The sequence below is a fragment of the Chiloscyllium plagiosum genome, chromosome 40 (genome assembly GCF_004010195.1).
Source record: "Chiloscyllium plagiosum isolate BGI_BamShark_2017 chromosome 40, ASM401019v2, whole genome shotgun sequence".
NCBI lineage: Eukaryota > Metazoa > Chordata > Chondrichthyes > Orectolobiformes > Hemiscylliidae > Chiloscyllium > Chiloscyllium plagiosum.
Window position 1 is genome coordinate 18,909,788 of NC_057749.1, and position 17,472 is coordinate 18,927,259.

Sequence of the window (17,472 nt, forward strand, 5' to 3'; positions counted from 1 at the left end):
TGTAGAACAGTGCAGTACAGTTCAGTTCCTTCGGCCCTCGACGTTGTGATCTTTTATCCTACTCTAAGATCAAACTAACTGACATACCCTTTGTTTTACTGTCATCTATGTGCCTATCCAAAAGATTAAATGTGCCTGAGACTCTGCTCCACTGCAAAAACACTCAGATGACACAGAGGATGCTTTTTTTTGCGAAGTCAACCATTTTTAAAATTTCATCTTGGAATTTTCCTTGTGTATTTAGACGTTGAAATATCTAACCTGTGAGCAATAAGTTTCTAATTATTCTTTTTCCTGAAACCTAGCAAAAGTTACTCTTTAAATAGGCCATATTTTCCCAGGTATAAAGCTAAAGTAGTCTGCCTTATTGGTAACAGATTGCTGTGACATTGAGTGAATCGGTAATTGGTTATGTTGGGGAAAAAAAGTTGGAAGAATTATTTTTGGAAGCCGGATTGGCTATATACTTTTTCATTTCCTCAATGCTTTGCCCACTGTGAGATCTGATGATCGGTAGCAGCAGCATGAAGAGCTGCTGAGAGGAAGTAACACAAAATACAGAGTAATAAGAGTCTGCCATTCAATCAGATAATATGTAACTATATTCGATCAGACCGCTGTAACTATGTGGGCTATCTACTAGATATGCAGCTAAGGTAATTGATTGTATTTGTCTCCAGTTGCATGGTTGAGGTAGATGATCTGGTATTCTCCTAAGTGTCATAATTCCTATGGGACAGTTGATGGTTACAGGGTCTGGCCATATTCTGAGGTGACAAATAAGAGTTCAGTTTTCATTGTTTACAGGAGCGGCTGATGAGTGAAATTACCTGGCTGTGGTCAATGTGTTTTTGATTGATGGACTACAAGTACAAAGCTTTATTTGCCTGCTAGTTCCATAACTAACAAGATTTTAGCAGCTATGCGTGGTTTTCTTTATTGTGCGCAGACTGTCTGCGTGGAGCTGTATAGCTGAATGAATGGATAGGTGATTAATGGCAGTTCAGTGGACTCTATTCTTCATCTTTTCCTCATGTCTGCAGGCTTTAGCAAAGAGCCTTTTGTTTATGCTGTCCAGGGCCTTATTGTTAATAGGGGACTGTGGAGGATGTGGTTTGATGCAGCTTTGCAAGTATTGCAGATAAAAGACTGAGTGCATTCTACGGGCTTGGAGTTTGAGAGTTCAAGTTTCCTTGTTATGATGTAACTATTTCATGATAATTGTTATGCACCCATATTATTATCCTGAAAGAACAGTAACCTTTTTGCTCTCTCTCCGTGATTTCTTGTTTTGTTTTCTGATTTTTTGTTTCCCTCCTGTGTGTTTTACTGGGAATAGTTAACACTAGTTTATGTGTGAGGTTTTTTATATGTAGTAGCATTCTTTCCTCTTCAACACCAAGCACCGTCTTTCAATCCCATAGAACAATATCAGATATTAAGTGCTACTTTGTAAGTTTAGCCGAAGTATCGAATCCATGAAGAGGGGAATCCATTTGCGTATATTTTTTACAACAAGTTACCAGCGGAATCACAATAACTCAGTTAGTACTTAACTTTCACAGTTTCCAGAAAATATTACCCCCACATATATTTCCCAAGTGTGAGTGCCTGCTCGCTGGTGTCTTTTTAACACTGCATACTAAAAGGAAAGCGTGATGTGCTCTATAATTCTGAATGTATTCAAGGGGAGAGGAGCTTTATGGCTTATTGGTAGTGTCCCTATCTTTGAGTCAGACGCTTTTGATAATTTATCTGATGATTAAAAGTATCTACCAAGGGAAGGTGTTGTCTCTCAAACCTCCATAAAACAGTTAGAGCTACATTTTATTGAATAGTGCCTCTACAATGCTTAAGCTGTTCTTGTTAATCAAAGCTTTTAGTTAAAACGTTAGGCCAAAGGGAATTCAAGTGTTTCTCACAGGCTGCTTCTAGAACGAGAGATGCCAATAGATATGTAGATATTGGGAAGATACAAGATGCGAATATGGACCGGTAGGCGATGTTGCAATTTCTGTATAATATTTTCCTTTATAATATTTAGGATTACGAGCTATTGCTTATCATTAAGCACGATAGGTGGAACGTGTGAATTTTACGGCATTATCTAAATGACATACTGTTAATATTTTTAATAAAAGGAGTAATGCTTCTTGTCTTGAATGGTTAAGTCTATAGCTGTAGTTGGTGTACGCTGTTCATATTTGAGGTGTTTTTTTGCTTGTGGACAAATGGTATTTTGCATACTAATGCTTGGATGTGTATTACAGCATTAACAAGATAGAGTCAGAGTTTTTATAATATGGAAAAGGTCCTTCAGCTCATTGGATCTACACTAGTCATCAAGCAACTCTTGGGGGTTCCCATTTTTGCAAACCTTTTAGGTAGTAAGTCTCAGATTGAGCAAAGTTTTTTTTCCTCAAAAGAAAGGTTTCTCTCTATCCAAATTAGAGTGGTGCTGGAAAAGCACAGCAGGTCAGGAAGCATTCGAGGAGCAGGAAAATCAACATTTTGGGCAAAAGCCCTTTATCAGGAATGAAGGCAGGAAGCCTCCCGTTGGAGAGATAAATGGGAGGGAGGTGGGGCTGCGGAGAAGGTAGCCAAGAGTACAATAGGTGGATTGAGGTGGGATGAAGGTGATAGGTCAGTGAGGAGGGTGGAGAGGATAGGTGGGAAGGAAGATTGGCAGGTAAGTCAAGTCATGGGGATGGTGCTGAGCTGGAAGGTTGGAACTGGGGTAAGGTGGGGGAAGGGGAAATGAGGAAACTGGTGAAGTCCACATTGATAGAAAGTGAGGGGTGCAGATGCTGGAGATCAGAGCTGAAAATGTGTTGCTGGAAAAGCGCAGCAGGTCAGGCAGCATCCAAGGAACAGGAGAATCGACGTTTCGAGCATAAGCCCTTCTTCAGGAAGTCCACATTGATGCCATGGGGTTGAAGTGTTCCGAGGTGGAAGGTGAGGTGTTCTTCCTTCAGGCTTCGGGTGGTGAGGAAGTGGCGGTGGAGGAGCCCAGGAACTGCATGTCCTCGGCAGAGTGGGAGAGGGAGTTGAAATGTTGGGCCATGGGGCGGTGGGGTTGATTGTTGCAGGTATCCCGAAGATGTTCCCTAAAGCGCTCTACGAGAAGGCGTCCAGTCTCCCCAGAGTAGAGGAGACTGCATCGGAAGCAACGGATACAATAAATGACGTTTGGTGGATGTGCAGGTGAAACGTTAATGGATGTGGAAGGCTCCTTTGGGGCTTTGGATGGAGGTGAGGGGGGAGGTGTGGGCGCAGGTTTTGCAATTCTTGCGGTGGCAGGGGAAGGTGCTAGGAGGGGAGGGTGGGTTGTTGGGGAGTGTGGGCCTGACCAGGTAGTCACGGTGGAACGGTCTTTGCGGAAAGGGGTGGGGAGAGAAATATATCCCTGCTGGTGGGGTCTGTTTAGAGGTGGCGGAAATGTCGGCGGATGATGTGGTTTATGCAAAGGTTGGTAGGGTGGAAGGTGAGCGCCGGGGGGTTCTGTCCTTGTTACAGTTGGAGCGGTGGGGTTTGAGGGTGGAGGTGCAGGATGTGGATGAGATGGGTTGGAGGGCTTTACCAACCACGTGGGAAGGGAAATTGTGGTCTTTAAAGAAGGAGGCCATTGGTGGTCCATTTAGACCACATTAACTGCGTTATCCTCATCAACACACCTAAGTCACCTCATTGAAAAAGTCCATCAAATTTGTTCGACATGATCTCCCCCTGACAAAGCTGTGATAACTATCATTGATTAATCCTTGCTCCTCCAAGTAGAGATGAATCTGCTCCTCAGAATTTTTTCTAATATTTTCCCTATGACTGATTGGCCTGTAGTTTCATGGTTTATCCCTACCAGCCTTCTTGAATAATGGTACCAACATTAGCTTTCCTCCATGTTCTCTCGCACCCCCCCATGTGGTTAGCTCATTTAGCTGGATGGCTGGTTTGTGATTCAAAGTGATGTTAATGGTGTGAGTTCAATTGTCAAGCCAGCTGAGGTTATCAACCTGTCCCTGTGCCTGAGGCATGGTGGCCCTCAGGTTAATCCACCACCAGTCTTCTCTCTCTAATGAGAGAGCAGTCCCTGATGGTCCAGTAGGACGATGGCAATTTTATCTTTATATTTTAAATGCTTACCTTTGTTATGAGTTATTTATAGCACAGAAACAGGCCATTCAGCACAACTGGTCCAGGCCAGTATTGATGCTGTCCTCTTTCCATGTCTTTACCCAACTACATTTATGTAGTTTCCTATTCCAGTCTTCCTCTGTGCTTAACTAACTTCTCCTTAAATGTATCTATGCTGCTCACCTCAAACACATTCTCTTCATTGAGTAAATAAGCTTCTTTGGAATTTCCTATTTGATTTATTGTCAGCAGTTTTACATTTGTGATCTCTAATTCTTGATCACAAGTGGAAACATCCTTTCCATATCTACCCTTCATCTCTCTCGTCTGCTCTTTTCTCAATAGACAAGCCCCAGCCGTACAGTCCATGGAATCCCGACAGTGTGGCAACAGGCCATTTGGCCCAACAAGACCACAGTGAACCTTCAAAGAGCATCCCACCCAGACCTATTCCGCTACCCTAACCATGTTATCTTTCATTTCTCATGCCCAACTCACCTAACCTACTCATCCCTGTAAACACTCTGGGTAATTTAGCATGGCCAATTCACCTAACCTGCACATCTTTGGACTGTGGAAGGAAACCAGAGCACCTGGCGGAAACCCACACAGACACTGGGAGAATGTGCGAACAAAATAGGAGAAGATGGTTTTGATCCATTGATCTCTGGGTTATGGGGCCAGCATGCTCCCACTGTGCGGCGGGTTCAATGATTATCAATAATCATCGCCATTGGAAACCAAAGGGTGACAGATTCTGCCTTGCCTGGCACACGTGTGGCGCGAATGAGGGCTTGTCACTTGTCAGCCCAGGCCTGGGGATATCGTCCATTGCTGCCTCGTAGAGATCTACAACACAGAAGTTAAAAATCACACAACACCAGGTTATAGTCCAACGGGTTTAATTGGAAACACTAGCTTTTGGAGCGCCGCTCCTTCATCGGGTGATCATCAACCACCTGATGAAGGAGCAGCGCTCCAAAAGCTAGTGCTTCCAATTAAACCTGCTGGACTATAACCTGGTGTTGTGATTGTTAACTTTGTACACCCCAGTCCAACACTGGCATCTTCAAATTACAACACAGAAAAAGACCCTTCAGCCTATCCAGTCTACAGTGTTGAAAAACAAATACCTAACTATTCTAATCCACTTCCCAGCCTTTGACCAAGTGCACTTTTAAGTACTCAAGTATTTAGATATTATGAAGGTTTCTGCCTCCACACCTTTCCAGGCAATGGATTCCTGATTCCCACCATCAGCTGAGTGAAATTACTTTTCCTCACATCACCTTGAAACCTCCTGTCCTTTACCTTCAGTTATGCCCACATTGATCACTCTACCAAGGGAAAAGAGTTCCTTCCTGTCTTCCTTGAATATGCCCTCATAATCTTATGCAAATCCATCTCCTCTGTTCTAAGGAAAATAACCCCACTTATCCAATCTGTTTTCGTAACTAAAATTCTCCAATCCAGGTAATATTTCTCACCTCTGCCGAAGTGTCACTTGAATTGTTAATTCTGATTTCTCTCCACAGAAGCTGCCAGACTTGCTGAACTTTTCAAGCAATTTCTGTTTCTGTTGTCTTCTTCACCACTTTATCTCCCTGCCACCTTAAGGGGCCAGTGTACCTGCACACCCTGTTCCCTTTGATCCTCAGGTTACTGCCATTCATCATGGATTCCTCGCCTTGTTTGTCCTGCCCAAGAGCATCACCTCACTCTTATCCAGATTGAATTCAATTTGCCGTTGATCAGCCCATCTATATTCTCTTCCTCACTGTTTACCACCTCAGCAAGTTTCGTATCACCTTTTCAGATAAGTGTATCCTCTGCATTCTTATGTCATTGTCATGAATCTTTTCTGCACTTCCTTTGATGCTTATTGCCTTTTTGTATGATGGAGATCAGAGCTATTCACAGTACTCCAAGTGTGGTGTACCAAGGTTCTCTACATATTTCACATCACTTTCTGCTTTTCAGTTTTATTTTTGTAGTGCTTTGTTTGCTGTTTTTTAAATGGTCTTCTAATTTTGTGTCTCTCCAGTGATCTGATGTGGTAGATCTCTATTGAGAATTTACAAGTGAATATTCTCTCTCCTTCCCTAGATCTGGGCCACTGAGATTAATTAAATGTGGTACTCCTAGCCTTGCAAGAGACCACAGATTCAGCCAGGCTCCTGTTTCAACTTTGAGGTATCTCTAATGCTTGCTAATTTGTAGCTCGAGATAACACCAACTCACCAATTTGTTTGTGTGATCCTGTTAAATTTATTTGTTTCTGCTTGAGGTCTATATTGGTGGGGTTGGCCACACAAACGCAAATGAACTCCATACTCTTAGGGCATCATAAACAAAGGAATGTTTTGCATTTATTTTGCACATACCCTCATGATGATTCTAAATTCTTCATCGCCAATTAATTGTTTTCAAGGCACAGTCTTTGTTTTAAAACACCAGTGATTACACTGCAATGTGTGATGATTGTGAAAAGCTTCGTTACTGCATGTCATTCTTTCTTTAAATAAACATGGGAATCATATTGCACACAGTGATGAGGTAAATGATGACAGCATCTGTATATTTGGTAAGCTTAGCTCATTGATGAATATTGACCAGGGAAATTAATACTTAACCGCTCATCTTCAAGTCAAGAGGGTGGTGCTGGAAAAGCGCAGCAGGTCAGGCAGCATCCGAGGAGCAGGAAAATCGACGTTTCAGGCAAAAGCCCTTCATCACAAATTCCTGAGGAAGGGCTTTTGCCCGGAATGTCGATTCCTCTGTTCCTTGGTTGCTGCCTGACTGGCTGTGCTTTTCCAGCACCACCCTCTTGACTTGAAGATGAGTGGTTAGTACTAATTTCCCTGGTCAATAATCTCCAGCATCTGCAGTCCTCACTTTCGCCACTCATCTTCAAGTTCCATTGAGAATTCTGATGCTCAGCAGAGCAGGCGGTCAAAGCATTAATTTCTATCTTGTGAAAAATAGGGCTTTGGCAGTGCCATGTTCTCTTTGAGCTACATTGGAATGCCAGCCTGGGTTAAGATACTCAGGTCCTGAGTGAAGATTTGAATCTGAGACTAATGACTCATTGTAGGTACTTTAATGTTCTGTGATTTTGTGGCTCTAACTTGGGAGTATTGCTGTTGAGTCAAGTTGATGTAACCACATGATCATCCCACTCCAAGTGAACAAGTATCATAGCCATTGATAGAAAAGACCAATAATGAAACTGAAATAGATATTCCTGAACTTGAATTAGTACGAGGTTCCTATTGAAGTGACTGGTCATCCTACGCAAAAAGCAGAAGTGAAGTATATTTATGCTGAAGAATTGAAATCCATTTGTCTTCAGGCAACTTTCTGACCAGAACACACGTCTATATGATTCATTTAGTATTCAGTTACCTGTAATACTTGAAACTTTCTTTCATTGTTTAACATCTATTTGAACTTCAGTGACATTGGCAATGGAAAGAAAAATTTGCAATTCCATGGTACTTTTCATTACTTCAATTCCTGTTCAGGTGAAAGGCAAGGCTGGTAGATGTACAGAATGCTGGATGATGAGAGAAATTGAAGTTTTGGTTAAGAAAAAGAAGGAACCATATGTCACGTATACGCACAGAGATCGACGAATCCTGGGAAGAATATAAAGGAAGTAGGAATATGCTTAAGAGGGAAATCAGAAGGGCAAAGAGGGGACATGAGATAGCTTTGGAAAATAGAGCTAAGGAAAATCCAAAGGGATTTTATAAACACATTAAGGACAAAAGGGTAACTAGGGAGAGAGTAGAGGCCCCTGAAAGATCAACAAGGCAGCCTATGTGGAGCCGCAGGAGATGGGGGAGATACTAAATGAGTATTTTTGTATCAGTATTTACTGTGGAGAAGGGCATGGAAGATATAGAATGTGGGGAAATAGTTAGTGACATCTCGAAGAATGTCTATGTTACAGAGGAGAAGGTGCTGGATGTCTTAAAACGCATAAAAGTGGATAAATCCCCTTTACCTGATCAGGTGTATCTTAGAACTCTGTGGGAAGTTAGGGAAGTGATTGCTGGGCCTCTTGCTGAGATATTTGTATCAAAGATAGTCACAGGTGAGGTGCCAGAAGACTGGAGGTTGGCTAACGTGGTGCCACTGTTTAAGAAAAGTGGTAAGGATACGCCAGAGAATTATAGACCGGTGAGCTTGACATTCGTGGTCGACAAGTTGTTGGAGGGAATCCTGAGGGATGGGATTAACATGTATTTGGAAAGGCAAGGACTGATTAGGGATAGTCAACATGGCTTTGTGCATGGGAAATCATGTCTCAAACTTGATTTGAGTTTTTTTTTTGAAGACGTAACAAAGAGGATTGATGAAGGTAGAGCAGCAGATGTAATACTTATGGACTTCAGTAAAGTGTTCAACAAGGTTCCCCATGGGAGACTGATTAGCAAGGTTAGATCTAATGGAATACAGGGAGAACTAGCCATTTGGATACAGAACTGGCTCAAAGGTAGAAGACAGAGGGTGGTGGTGGAGGGTTGTTTTTCAGACTGGAGGCCTGTAACCAGTGGAGTGCCACAAGGATTGGTGCTGGGTCCAGTGCTTTTTGTCATGTATATAAATGATTTTGAATGTTAACATGGGAGGCATAGTTAGTAAGTTTGCAGATGACACCAAGATTGGAGGTGTAGTGGCCAGCGAAGAAGGTTACCTCAGATTACAATTGGATCTTGATTAGATGGGCCAATGGGCTGAAGAGTGGCTGATGGAATTTAATTTAGATAAATGTCAGGTGCTGTGTTTTGGCAAGACAAATCTTAGCAGGACTTATACACTTAATGGTAAGGTCCTAGGGAGTGTTGCTAAACAAAGAGACCTTGGAGTGCAGGTTCATAATTGCTTGAAAGTGAGGTCTCAGGTGGATAGGATAGTGAAGAAGGTGTTTGGCATGCTTTCCTTTATTGGGCAGTACATTGAGTACAGGAGTTGGGAGGTCATGTTGCAACTGTACAGGACATTGATCAGGCCACTTTTGGAATATTGTGTGCAATTTTGGTCTCCCTTTTATTGGAACGATGTTGTGAAACTTGTAAATCTTTTCTAAACCCTTTCAAGGATGTTGCCAGGTTTGGAGGATTTGAGCTACAGGGAGAGGCTGAATAGGCTCACGCGTTTTTCCTGGATCATCGGAGGCTGAGGGGTGATGTTATAGAAGTTTATAAAATCATGAGGGGCACGGATAGGACAAATAGACAAAGTCTTTTCCCTGGGGTGGGGAAGTCCAAAACCAGAGGGCATAGGTTTAGGGTGAGAGGGGAAAGACTTAAAAGGGACCTAAGGGGCAACTTTTTCACGCAGAGTGTGGCACGTGTATGGAATGAGCTGCCAGAGGAAGTGGTGGCGGCTGGTACAGTTGCAAAATTTAAAAGGTATCTGGATGAGGACATGAATGGGAAGGGTTTAGAGCGATACAGGCTAAGTGCTGGCGAATGGAATAGATTAGGTTAGGATATCTGTTGGCATGGATGAGTTCGATCGAAGGGTCTGTTTCCGTGCTGTATATCTCTCTGACTCTTTAAAAAAAAATCCTGAAGTGTTTTACAACCAATGAAGCACTTGTGTAGTATATAAATCATAGCAACTGATTTGCACACAGCATTTCCCACACACAGTAATGAGTTGAAATTGTTGCACGTGCTACTCTGGTTGCTGACTGGGAGTGCCAAACTGACCTGGAATGGTTTGTATATACACATATATTTAGCTGAAGCAATAGGCAATTCAGTTCCTAGACCTTGCTCTGCCTTTTGATAAAATTGTGGCTGATCTGATTGTGGACTCAGTGTCACCTGCCTATTTTTTCCTCTATCTCTTGATTCCCTTGCCAATCAGCAATCTTTGATCATGACAGATAGCCTGGTTCCCTTGGGATCTGCAACTGAATTTCTTTTGATATTGAGTGAGGCAGTTCTAACATACACAATAGGTTTCCATGATCCATTCTTCTGACTAGCACTATTTAGTTAATTTGACAAGTCCCACTTCATGTATAAACTTTTTTTTAATAACAGTAAATGTAACCTATCAAAATAATTTCATTTCAGAAGTGTTTACTCATTTAGTTTGATATTTCTCATAAGTGTGAGATGTCAAATATGACCAATTTGCGAAAAAGAATGTGGGTGAGTGGAAGATGGTATCAAACCTTGTGGGGAAGGTGGGGGCTCATTGGAAGGTGGGTAGTGGACTAAAGTTCTCAAGATGATTGCTATTTAGCTTTTGCTTGGAATGTGCTCTTATTCTCCTTCCCTGTATATGCAAACTGTTATTTACCTTTCTCAGAAGGCTTTCTAAAGTTTATCAATTTAAATAATCTTTTTGCTTCTGTAACTTTCTGAAATATTCAACAGATATTTCAATTTGCAAGTGTCTTCACTACTCAAACAGTCCACGGAAAATGGTAACTTCAGGTATATATGCTGGTCATTTTCGTGTCCAAGAAATTCAACTCAACTAATTGACTTCCATGTAGCGGTTGCTAGTTTAAAAATTATATAATTGATTGATCAGGTCTTTGTGATACCCAGATCAATGCAAGTTTGCTTTTTAAATTGTGGATTCGAGTTGTAAATTTACATCACTCTCTGAACTTAAGTTTTCAATAGATGTGGTCTTACATTACACAAAGAAATTGCCAGAATGTATGAGTGAATAGAGTCACTTGTGTGCCAGAAGCAGCATGATCCAGTATGTGAGCTTAGCACGCCACACTAGAATGTCATCCCAGAAGTCTAATTGGGACTGTTATTTTTTCATTCATTCTTGAGACATGGGCATTGTTATTACCTATTTACCCTTGGAAAGGTAGCCATAATGCAATTTCTTGAACGGCTGCACTTCATCTATTCAGGCCCTGTTCAGAAGGAGTTCTCTGGTTTTGGCCCAGTGTCTGTGAAGTAACTGTACTTGGCCAGGATGGTGAGTGACTAGGAGATGAACTTTCAGTTGGTGCTGTTCCATGAATTGATGCCCTTATTCTTATACATGGAGAAACTGCAAGTTTGATCTATACTATTGAAGGAAAATTCCTAGTTCAATTTGATGAGCCTGATGTCGGTGGTGGGCAAGTTGTTGGAGGGAATCCTGAAGGACAGGATGAACATGTGTTTAGAAAGGCAGGGAGTAATTAGGGATCGTCAACATGGCTTTGTGTGTGGGAAATCATGTCTCTCAAACTTGAATGAGTTTTTTGAAGAAGTAATAAAGAGGATCGATGAGGGCAGAGTGGTTGTTGTGATATATATGGACTTCAGTAAGGCGTTCGTCAAGGTTCCTCATGGGAGTCTGGTTAGCAAGATTAGATCTCATGGAATACAGGGAAAACTAGCCATTGGATACAGAACTGGCTCAAAGATTGAACAAAAGAGGGTGGTAGTGGAGGGTTGTTTTTCAGATTGGAGGCCTGTGACCAGTGGGCTACAAGGATCGGTGCTGAGTCCACTACTTCTCGTGATTTATATAAATTATTTGGAAGTGAGCATAAGAGGTATAGTTAGTAAGTTTGCAGATGACACCAAAATTGGAGGTGTAGCGGACAGTAAAGAAGGTTACCTCAGACTACAACGGGACCTTGATCAGAGGGGCCAGTGGGCTGAGAAGTGGCAGAGTTTAATTTAGATAAATGTGAAGTGCTGCACTTTGGGAAAGCAAATCTTAGCAGGACTTATACACTTAATGGTAAGGTCCTAGGGAGTGTTGCAGAACAAAGAGACCTTGGAGTGCAGGTTCATAGCTCCTTGAAAGTGGAGTTGCAGGTAGATAGGACAGTGAAGAAGGTGTTTGGTATGCTTTCCTTTATTGGTCAGAGTATTGAGTACAGGAGTTGGGAGGTGGGATATGGGCAGGGTGCTGGCAGGTGGAACTAGATTGGGTTGGACCGAAGGCTCTGTTTCCATTTTGTACATCTATGACTCTATGACTGTACTCCACTTAGTCTATTTGTTTCAAAACTTTGAAATGCCCAAAGAATTCTTTTTGTTTTGGTCATGGTTCATCTAGACATTGGTGCCTTTGTGCATGAGTCACTGAAAGTAAGCACGCACATGCTACAGGTAGTAAAGAAGGCTTTCATAGTAAGAGGATTCTAGCATAGGAACAAAGATGACTTGCTGCAATTATACACGGCACTTGAGGCCACACCTGGAATATTGTATGCAGTTTTGGTCTCCATATCTCTGAAATGATGCTCTCTCTATAGAGCGAGTGCAGTGAAGGCTAACCAAATTGATTTCTGGGGTGGTAGGACTGAAGTATGGGGAGAGACTGAGCCAATTATGATTGTATTCACTGAAGGTTTAGAATAAAGAGGAGAGATCTCATGCAAGTCCATAAAATTCTAATAGGACCAGACAAGTTAGATGCAGAAGGGGTATTCCCAATGATGGAGGAGTCCAGAACCAAGAGTTATAATTTCAGGATAAGGGTAAATGTTTTAGGACTGAGATGAGGAGAAATTTCTTCCCAGAGAATTGGGGGGGGGAGGGGGCTGCGGTCCATGGAAATCATGACCACAGGAAATCATAGTCATAGAGATGTACAGCATGGAAACAGACCCTTCGGTCCAACCTGTCCATGCCGATCAGATATCCCAACCCAATCTAGTCCCACCTGCCAGCACCCGGCCCATATCCCTCCAAACCCTTCCTATTCATATACCCATCCAAATGTCTCTTAAATGTTGCAATTGTACCAGCCTCCACCACTTCCTCTGGCAGCTCCGTCCATACATGTACCACTCTCTGCGTGAAAAAGTTGCCCCTGAGGTCTCTTTAATATCTTTCCCCTCTCACCCTCAACCTATGCCCTCTAGTTCTGGACTCCCCATCCCCTATTTACCCTATCCATGCCCCTCATAATTTTGTAAACCTCTATAAGGTCACCCCTCAGCCTCCAACACTCCAGGGAAAACAGCCCCAGCCTGTTCAGCCTCTCCCTATAGCTCAAATCCTCCAACCCTGTAAATCTTTTCTGAACCCTTTCAAGTTTCACAACATCTTTCCAATAGGAAGGAGACCAGAACTGCATGCAATATTCCAACAGTGGCCTAACCAAAACACTGTTGTGTTTTCAAGAAGAAACCACATATAACTCTTGTGGCTAAAGGGATCAAGTGATATGGGGGAAGGGTAGGATCAGGGTATTGAGCTTGATGATCAATCATAATCATATTGAATAATGAAGCAGGCTCAAGGGGTTGAATGGTCCACTCTTCCAATCTTCTATGTTTCAATATTGAAGTTTGAGTGTTTTGCACTTCCCTATCTGTAACACAACACGTGACCAAAAAAAGGCAACTGACTACGTTTATTGCTTTGTTGCTCGACAGCTGGAGAAAGTTCAGTATTTGCTCTACTTCATCCCTCCCTTATTCTCCTTTTGCTGCAACCAGTTCTTTCCAATGAGTGTCCCAACAGTGAGAAATAGACTTCAGTCAATTGAATGCATCCTTGTGATATTTTAGCAGCTTTACAGCTAAATATTTCTGTAATCTTGCAAAAGATAACCAGAGCAAGCATAGCTTCCTTAAACTTAGACTGAAGCTTCTAACAAATATTCTGAAGGTCATATCAATATCTTAGTCAGCTCATAGTAGTCTGTCTACACTTGATGCCAGGCGCAATTCACAACCTTGGAAGCCTGTATGTATGCTGTTTGCGATTTTGAAGTGCTGAGTTGTGGTTCTTTTTTATGAATGACTTTGTGTCTGCATTGTGAAATGAGTAATATCTATAAAACACAGCAGCAACTGTTTTAATAATGCAGATGCACAGTAGCTCCTGTGTTATAAGTTGAGGTTGTGGTGGAGTGCAATCACTGATGCTGTATTGCTTTGCATGTGCAGGATTGATCACTATCTGTGGCTACGTATCGGTGTACAATGTGGGCTTTTTCTATATGACTAATAATTCTTAGAAATCATCAGCAAAGACAACCAGTGAGTGAAACTCTTACATGCTTTAACCAAGGTGGCTTAGTGCTGAATCATTTCAGTACTGCAAATGCAGTGTTTCTATACAGATATGACTGAGGCCTCTTGCAATTACAAACAGATGAACTGTAACATATTTTTGTCAAAGTTGAAACTTTGTAGTGTGGACCAGGTCTTTCTTGTAAGACACATTCCTCCATGTGTCTTATTTGTCCTGTCAATAAGATGTTTGTCAAATAGCTGATTTTGTGTCTCGTGGTTCATGCAAAGTTCAGGAACAGTGATTTAACGGATTTACAATCAAAGATTAAATAGAAGTGTTTTAAATCCATTTCCACAGTCCCCAGTGCATATAGACTTGTCTATTTATCTCCGCTAACAGCCAGCACTTGTGCTTGTATGTTATGTCAGTAAACTGTGGGCTGTCTTTCCCCTTCCACTCCTCTTGCCTTCTTCCTGACCACTCATGCAGATGAAGGTCAGCAGCCTTAACCTAGATCCCCATTGACTCCACTAGTGACTGGCTCTCAGGAAGGCATATAGCATTCATGACGTATCCCACGCTGACATTCATAGCAGATGCAACCTACTTTAGTGTCTTCTTTCCAGAACAAATTAGGCATATTTCTGAAGCAAATGGATTAAGTGATGTAGAATGGTAAAATCCCTTCCTGCAGATGGACGCTATCTGGTCCCCATCACCTGTTGAAGGTCCTATTAGTCCTAATCCCTGATCTTTGCTCAAACCTCTGCAAGTTAATCGATTTTAGAGTAGGTATCCAAATTCTATTTGAATTGACTTTAACCACCCTTTCAGGCAGTCCGTTCTAAATCATTTATAACTCACAGTGGAAAATTGTTCTCCTTGTATTCTTTGATTGTTGATGAAATATTTTAAATATATATCCCCTGGTCAGAAGATGAGCAGCTATGCTCAGCTCAGACAATAGTGTTTTTTGGGCCTTTTAAACTTTTCAGTTCCAAAATAAATACCTTTCTTTTGTTCTGGTTATAAATGGACTTTGTGGCTAATTTGCCTAGTCATGCCATCCATGGGACGAATCTGCTTTACGGCAGCGCATTGAGATTGTCCTAAGGTAAAAGGCAGAGTGATAGTTGAGGCTTCTTAACTGGTGGTTCTAAGTTTTTGAGTTGTAGGTCAGGATGAGGTGTGTGATCAAAAACTAGGAAGGGTTTAATCTTATTTGATATCTCTCATGATTAGTTATGACAAAATAGGTGCTATTGTGTGTTGTAAGAGGATTGGATGAGATGTCAAAATTGGCAGATTTTTATATTTAACTGCAATGAATGGATTTTCCTCTAAAGATGTCCTGTGCTGAGGACAGGGAAACCAAGCTAATGTTCCACATCTGATCTTTGCGCAGATGTGAAACATTAGTCTGTCTTCCTCTTTATACACTTTGCTTGACTTGCTGAGTCACTATTCTCACTATTTTCTATTTGTTTTAGTTCCTGTCATTCAGAGGTGTGTGCCGTTTCTGAGCATCTATAACCAGATCCTGGAAAATGGGTAAAGACTTGAATATGCATGGATTCAGATTCTTCCTAGATGTCCAACTTCCGGTCTAACAAAAAATGGGAGCTAGAGAAAGTCTAGCCAGTGTTTAGGAGTATTCAGGTGTAGGGCATGAGATTCTCCCAAAATCAAAACACAAGCATTTTGTAGATTGCACTTTGTGACATTTGATGGTAACTCAGCGGTTTCTGCGTTAGAATTTGTGTATTACTAGGTAATGAGCCAGTGCTGTTAAACTGGACTCATCAATTGCTTGCAGATTGAGTGAAAGTAACCTTTGGGTTCTTATATTTTGCCCCTTTAGAAGAGATAAAAGCCATGCAACCAACAAATTACACCTGCAAAATCTCTCTCTCTCACGCTCTCTCTCTCTCTCTGTCTCTCTCTCGCATGCTCGATCTTTTGTGCTCTCTCTCTGCCCTTCTCCATCAGGAAGGGGTTATGCTGCCAGCCCAAAATGCATGCGATGGCCAAGTAAAGTAACAAAAGATGTGCCTAGAGAATGTATAAATGAAAATAGCAGAAGCTGGTGTCAATTCAATGTACAGCTTGACCTGTACGTTTTTATAAGCTGTTACTGTGGCACTTGCCAGGGAGGGGATCTTGTTTTTTGTCCTGCTCAGTTTTCGAGCCAAGGTCAAATGGGGCACTCCGATCCGCAGCAATCTTAGAGCATATTGGTTTTATCATAGAATCCCTGCAGTGTGGAAACAGATCATTTGGCTCAACAAGTCCACACTGACTTTTAAATTAGCTTGTTAAGAAATGTGTGGTGTGTTGGACATGACCCCAAGTCTTTAACTGACTATTTTAAGTTTGCAATAATCCTGAAGATTTACTTTGCATTCCAAGAATCTAGACAGGGCGATGATGAATAGAACTTGACCTTGGAAACCCAAGAGCTCAGAAAGTTGTATGCTTCCCAGCAATTCAAATACATTTTGATTTTAACGAAAATGTACTGACATGTCTTTGGTTTCCATTTTATTATTTACGTTCTTTCCCTAAAAGATAGACAATCTGATCTTTTATTTCCGGTCAATAATCTCTCTGCCTTAATCCCAGCCTTCAAAACCTTGGAAAACTTTCTCTTTATTAAATTGTGTCTCTGCAACACCCAGAGAATGAATTCATAAATAATTTCCAAAGTGGGATCTTCTGCTTCAATTTGGTAAACTTACCATACTTCAACAGGTTAGCTAGCCTGCACAATTGATGTTTTGTTATTAAAGTACTGTTTGTTAGTTCTTCACATACAGTATGTGAAGGAATAGAGAGGGTGACATTCTCTTTCTGATTTACATCTAAAGACATTTATCAACTGGATTCTGGGGGCAAGGAGCTTAGCTTAATAAACTTTCCGGAAGGTAGCTGCGTATTTATATCCTCACAACAAGAAGCTGTGAAAGTCTTTGCATGAGAATTTGATCTATGATTCTTTAACACCCCCAACAAACTTGCTGGTGTAAGTTTACAGAGATACAATGAGTTGTGACATGCTACTTAGTTCAGCTTCACTTCCTAGGCTCGCTACTAAGAAGGGCAAGAGGAGCAAAACTCTGCGATTGCCATCCATCTCCAAGTCACTATTTGGCCAATAGTTTTCCTTCTTCATTGCTGGTCAAAATCCTGGAATCTGTGACTCAACTATGGGAGTTTTTCCAGCGAAACTGTCAATAACCAAAGTACAAAACTCAGCTACTTTGGATAACTAGAGATGAGCAATGAAAACAGCTTTCAGTGACTAAAAGTGTGGTACTGGAAAACCACAGCCGGTCAGGCAGCATCCAAGGAGCAGGAGAGTTGATGTTTCGAGCATAAA

General features: G+C 41.6%; 1 protein-coding gene across 5 annotated transcripts in view; it reads left to right on the forward strand.

The window, feature by feature from the left end:
* The window catches only part of ptpn9a (protein tyrosine phosphatase non-receptor type 9a), a 234,669-nt gene that overhangs the window by 64,621 nt on the left and 152,576 nt on the right, over positions 1 to 17,472 (forward strand). The window contains exon 1 of one of the 5 annotated variants that reach the window (XM_043680534.1): positions 6,238 to 6,324. The exons of 3 other annotated variants lie outside the window; for them this stretch is intronic. The gene's annotated coding sequence lies outside the window, so the exon portion shown is untranslated. Of the gene's footprint in view, positions 1 to 6,237; positions 6,325 to 15,592; positions 15,645 to 17,472 lie in introns of those variants that run through there. One more of the 5 variants, XM_043680536.1, reaches the window with a different exon arrangement.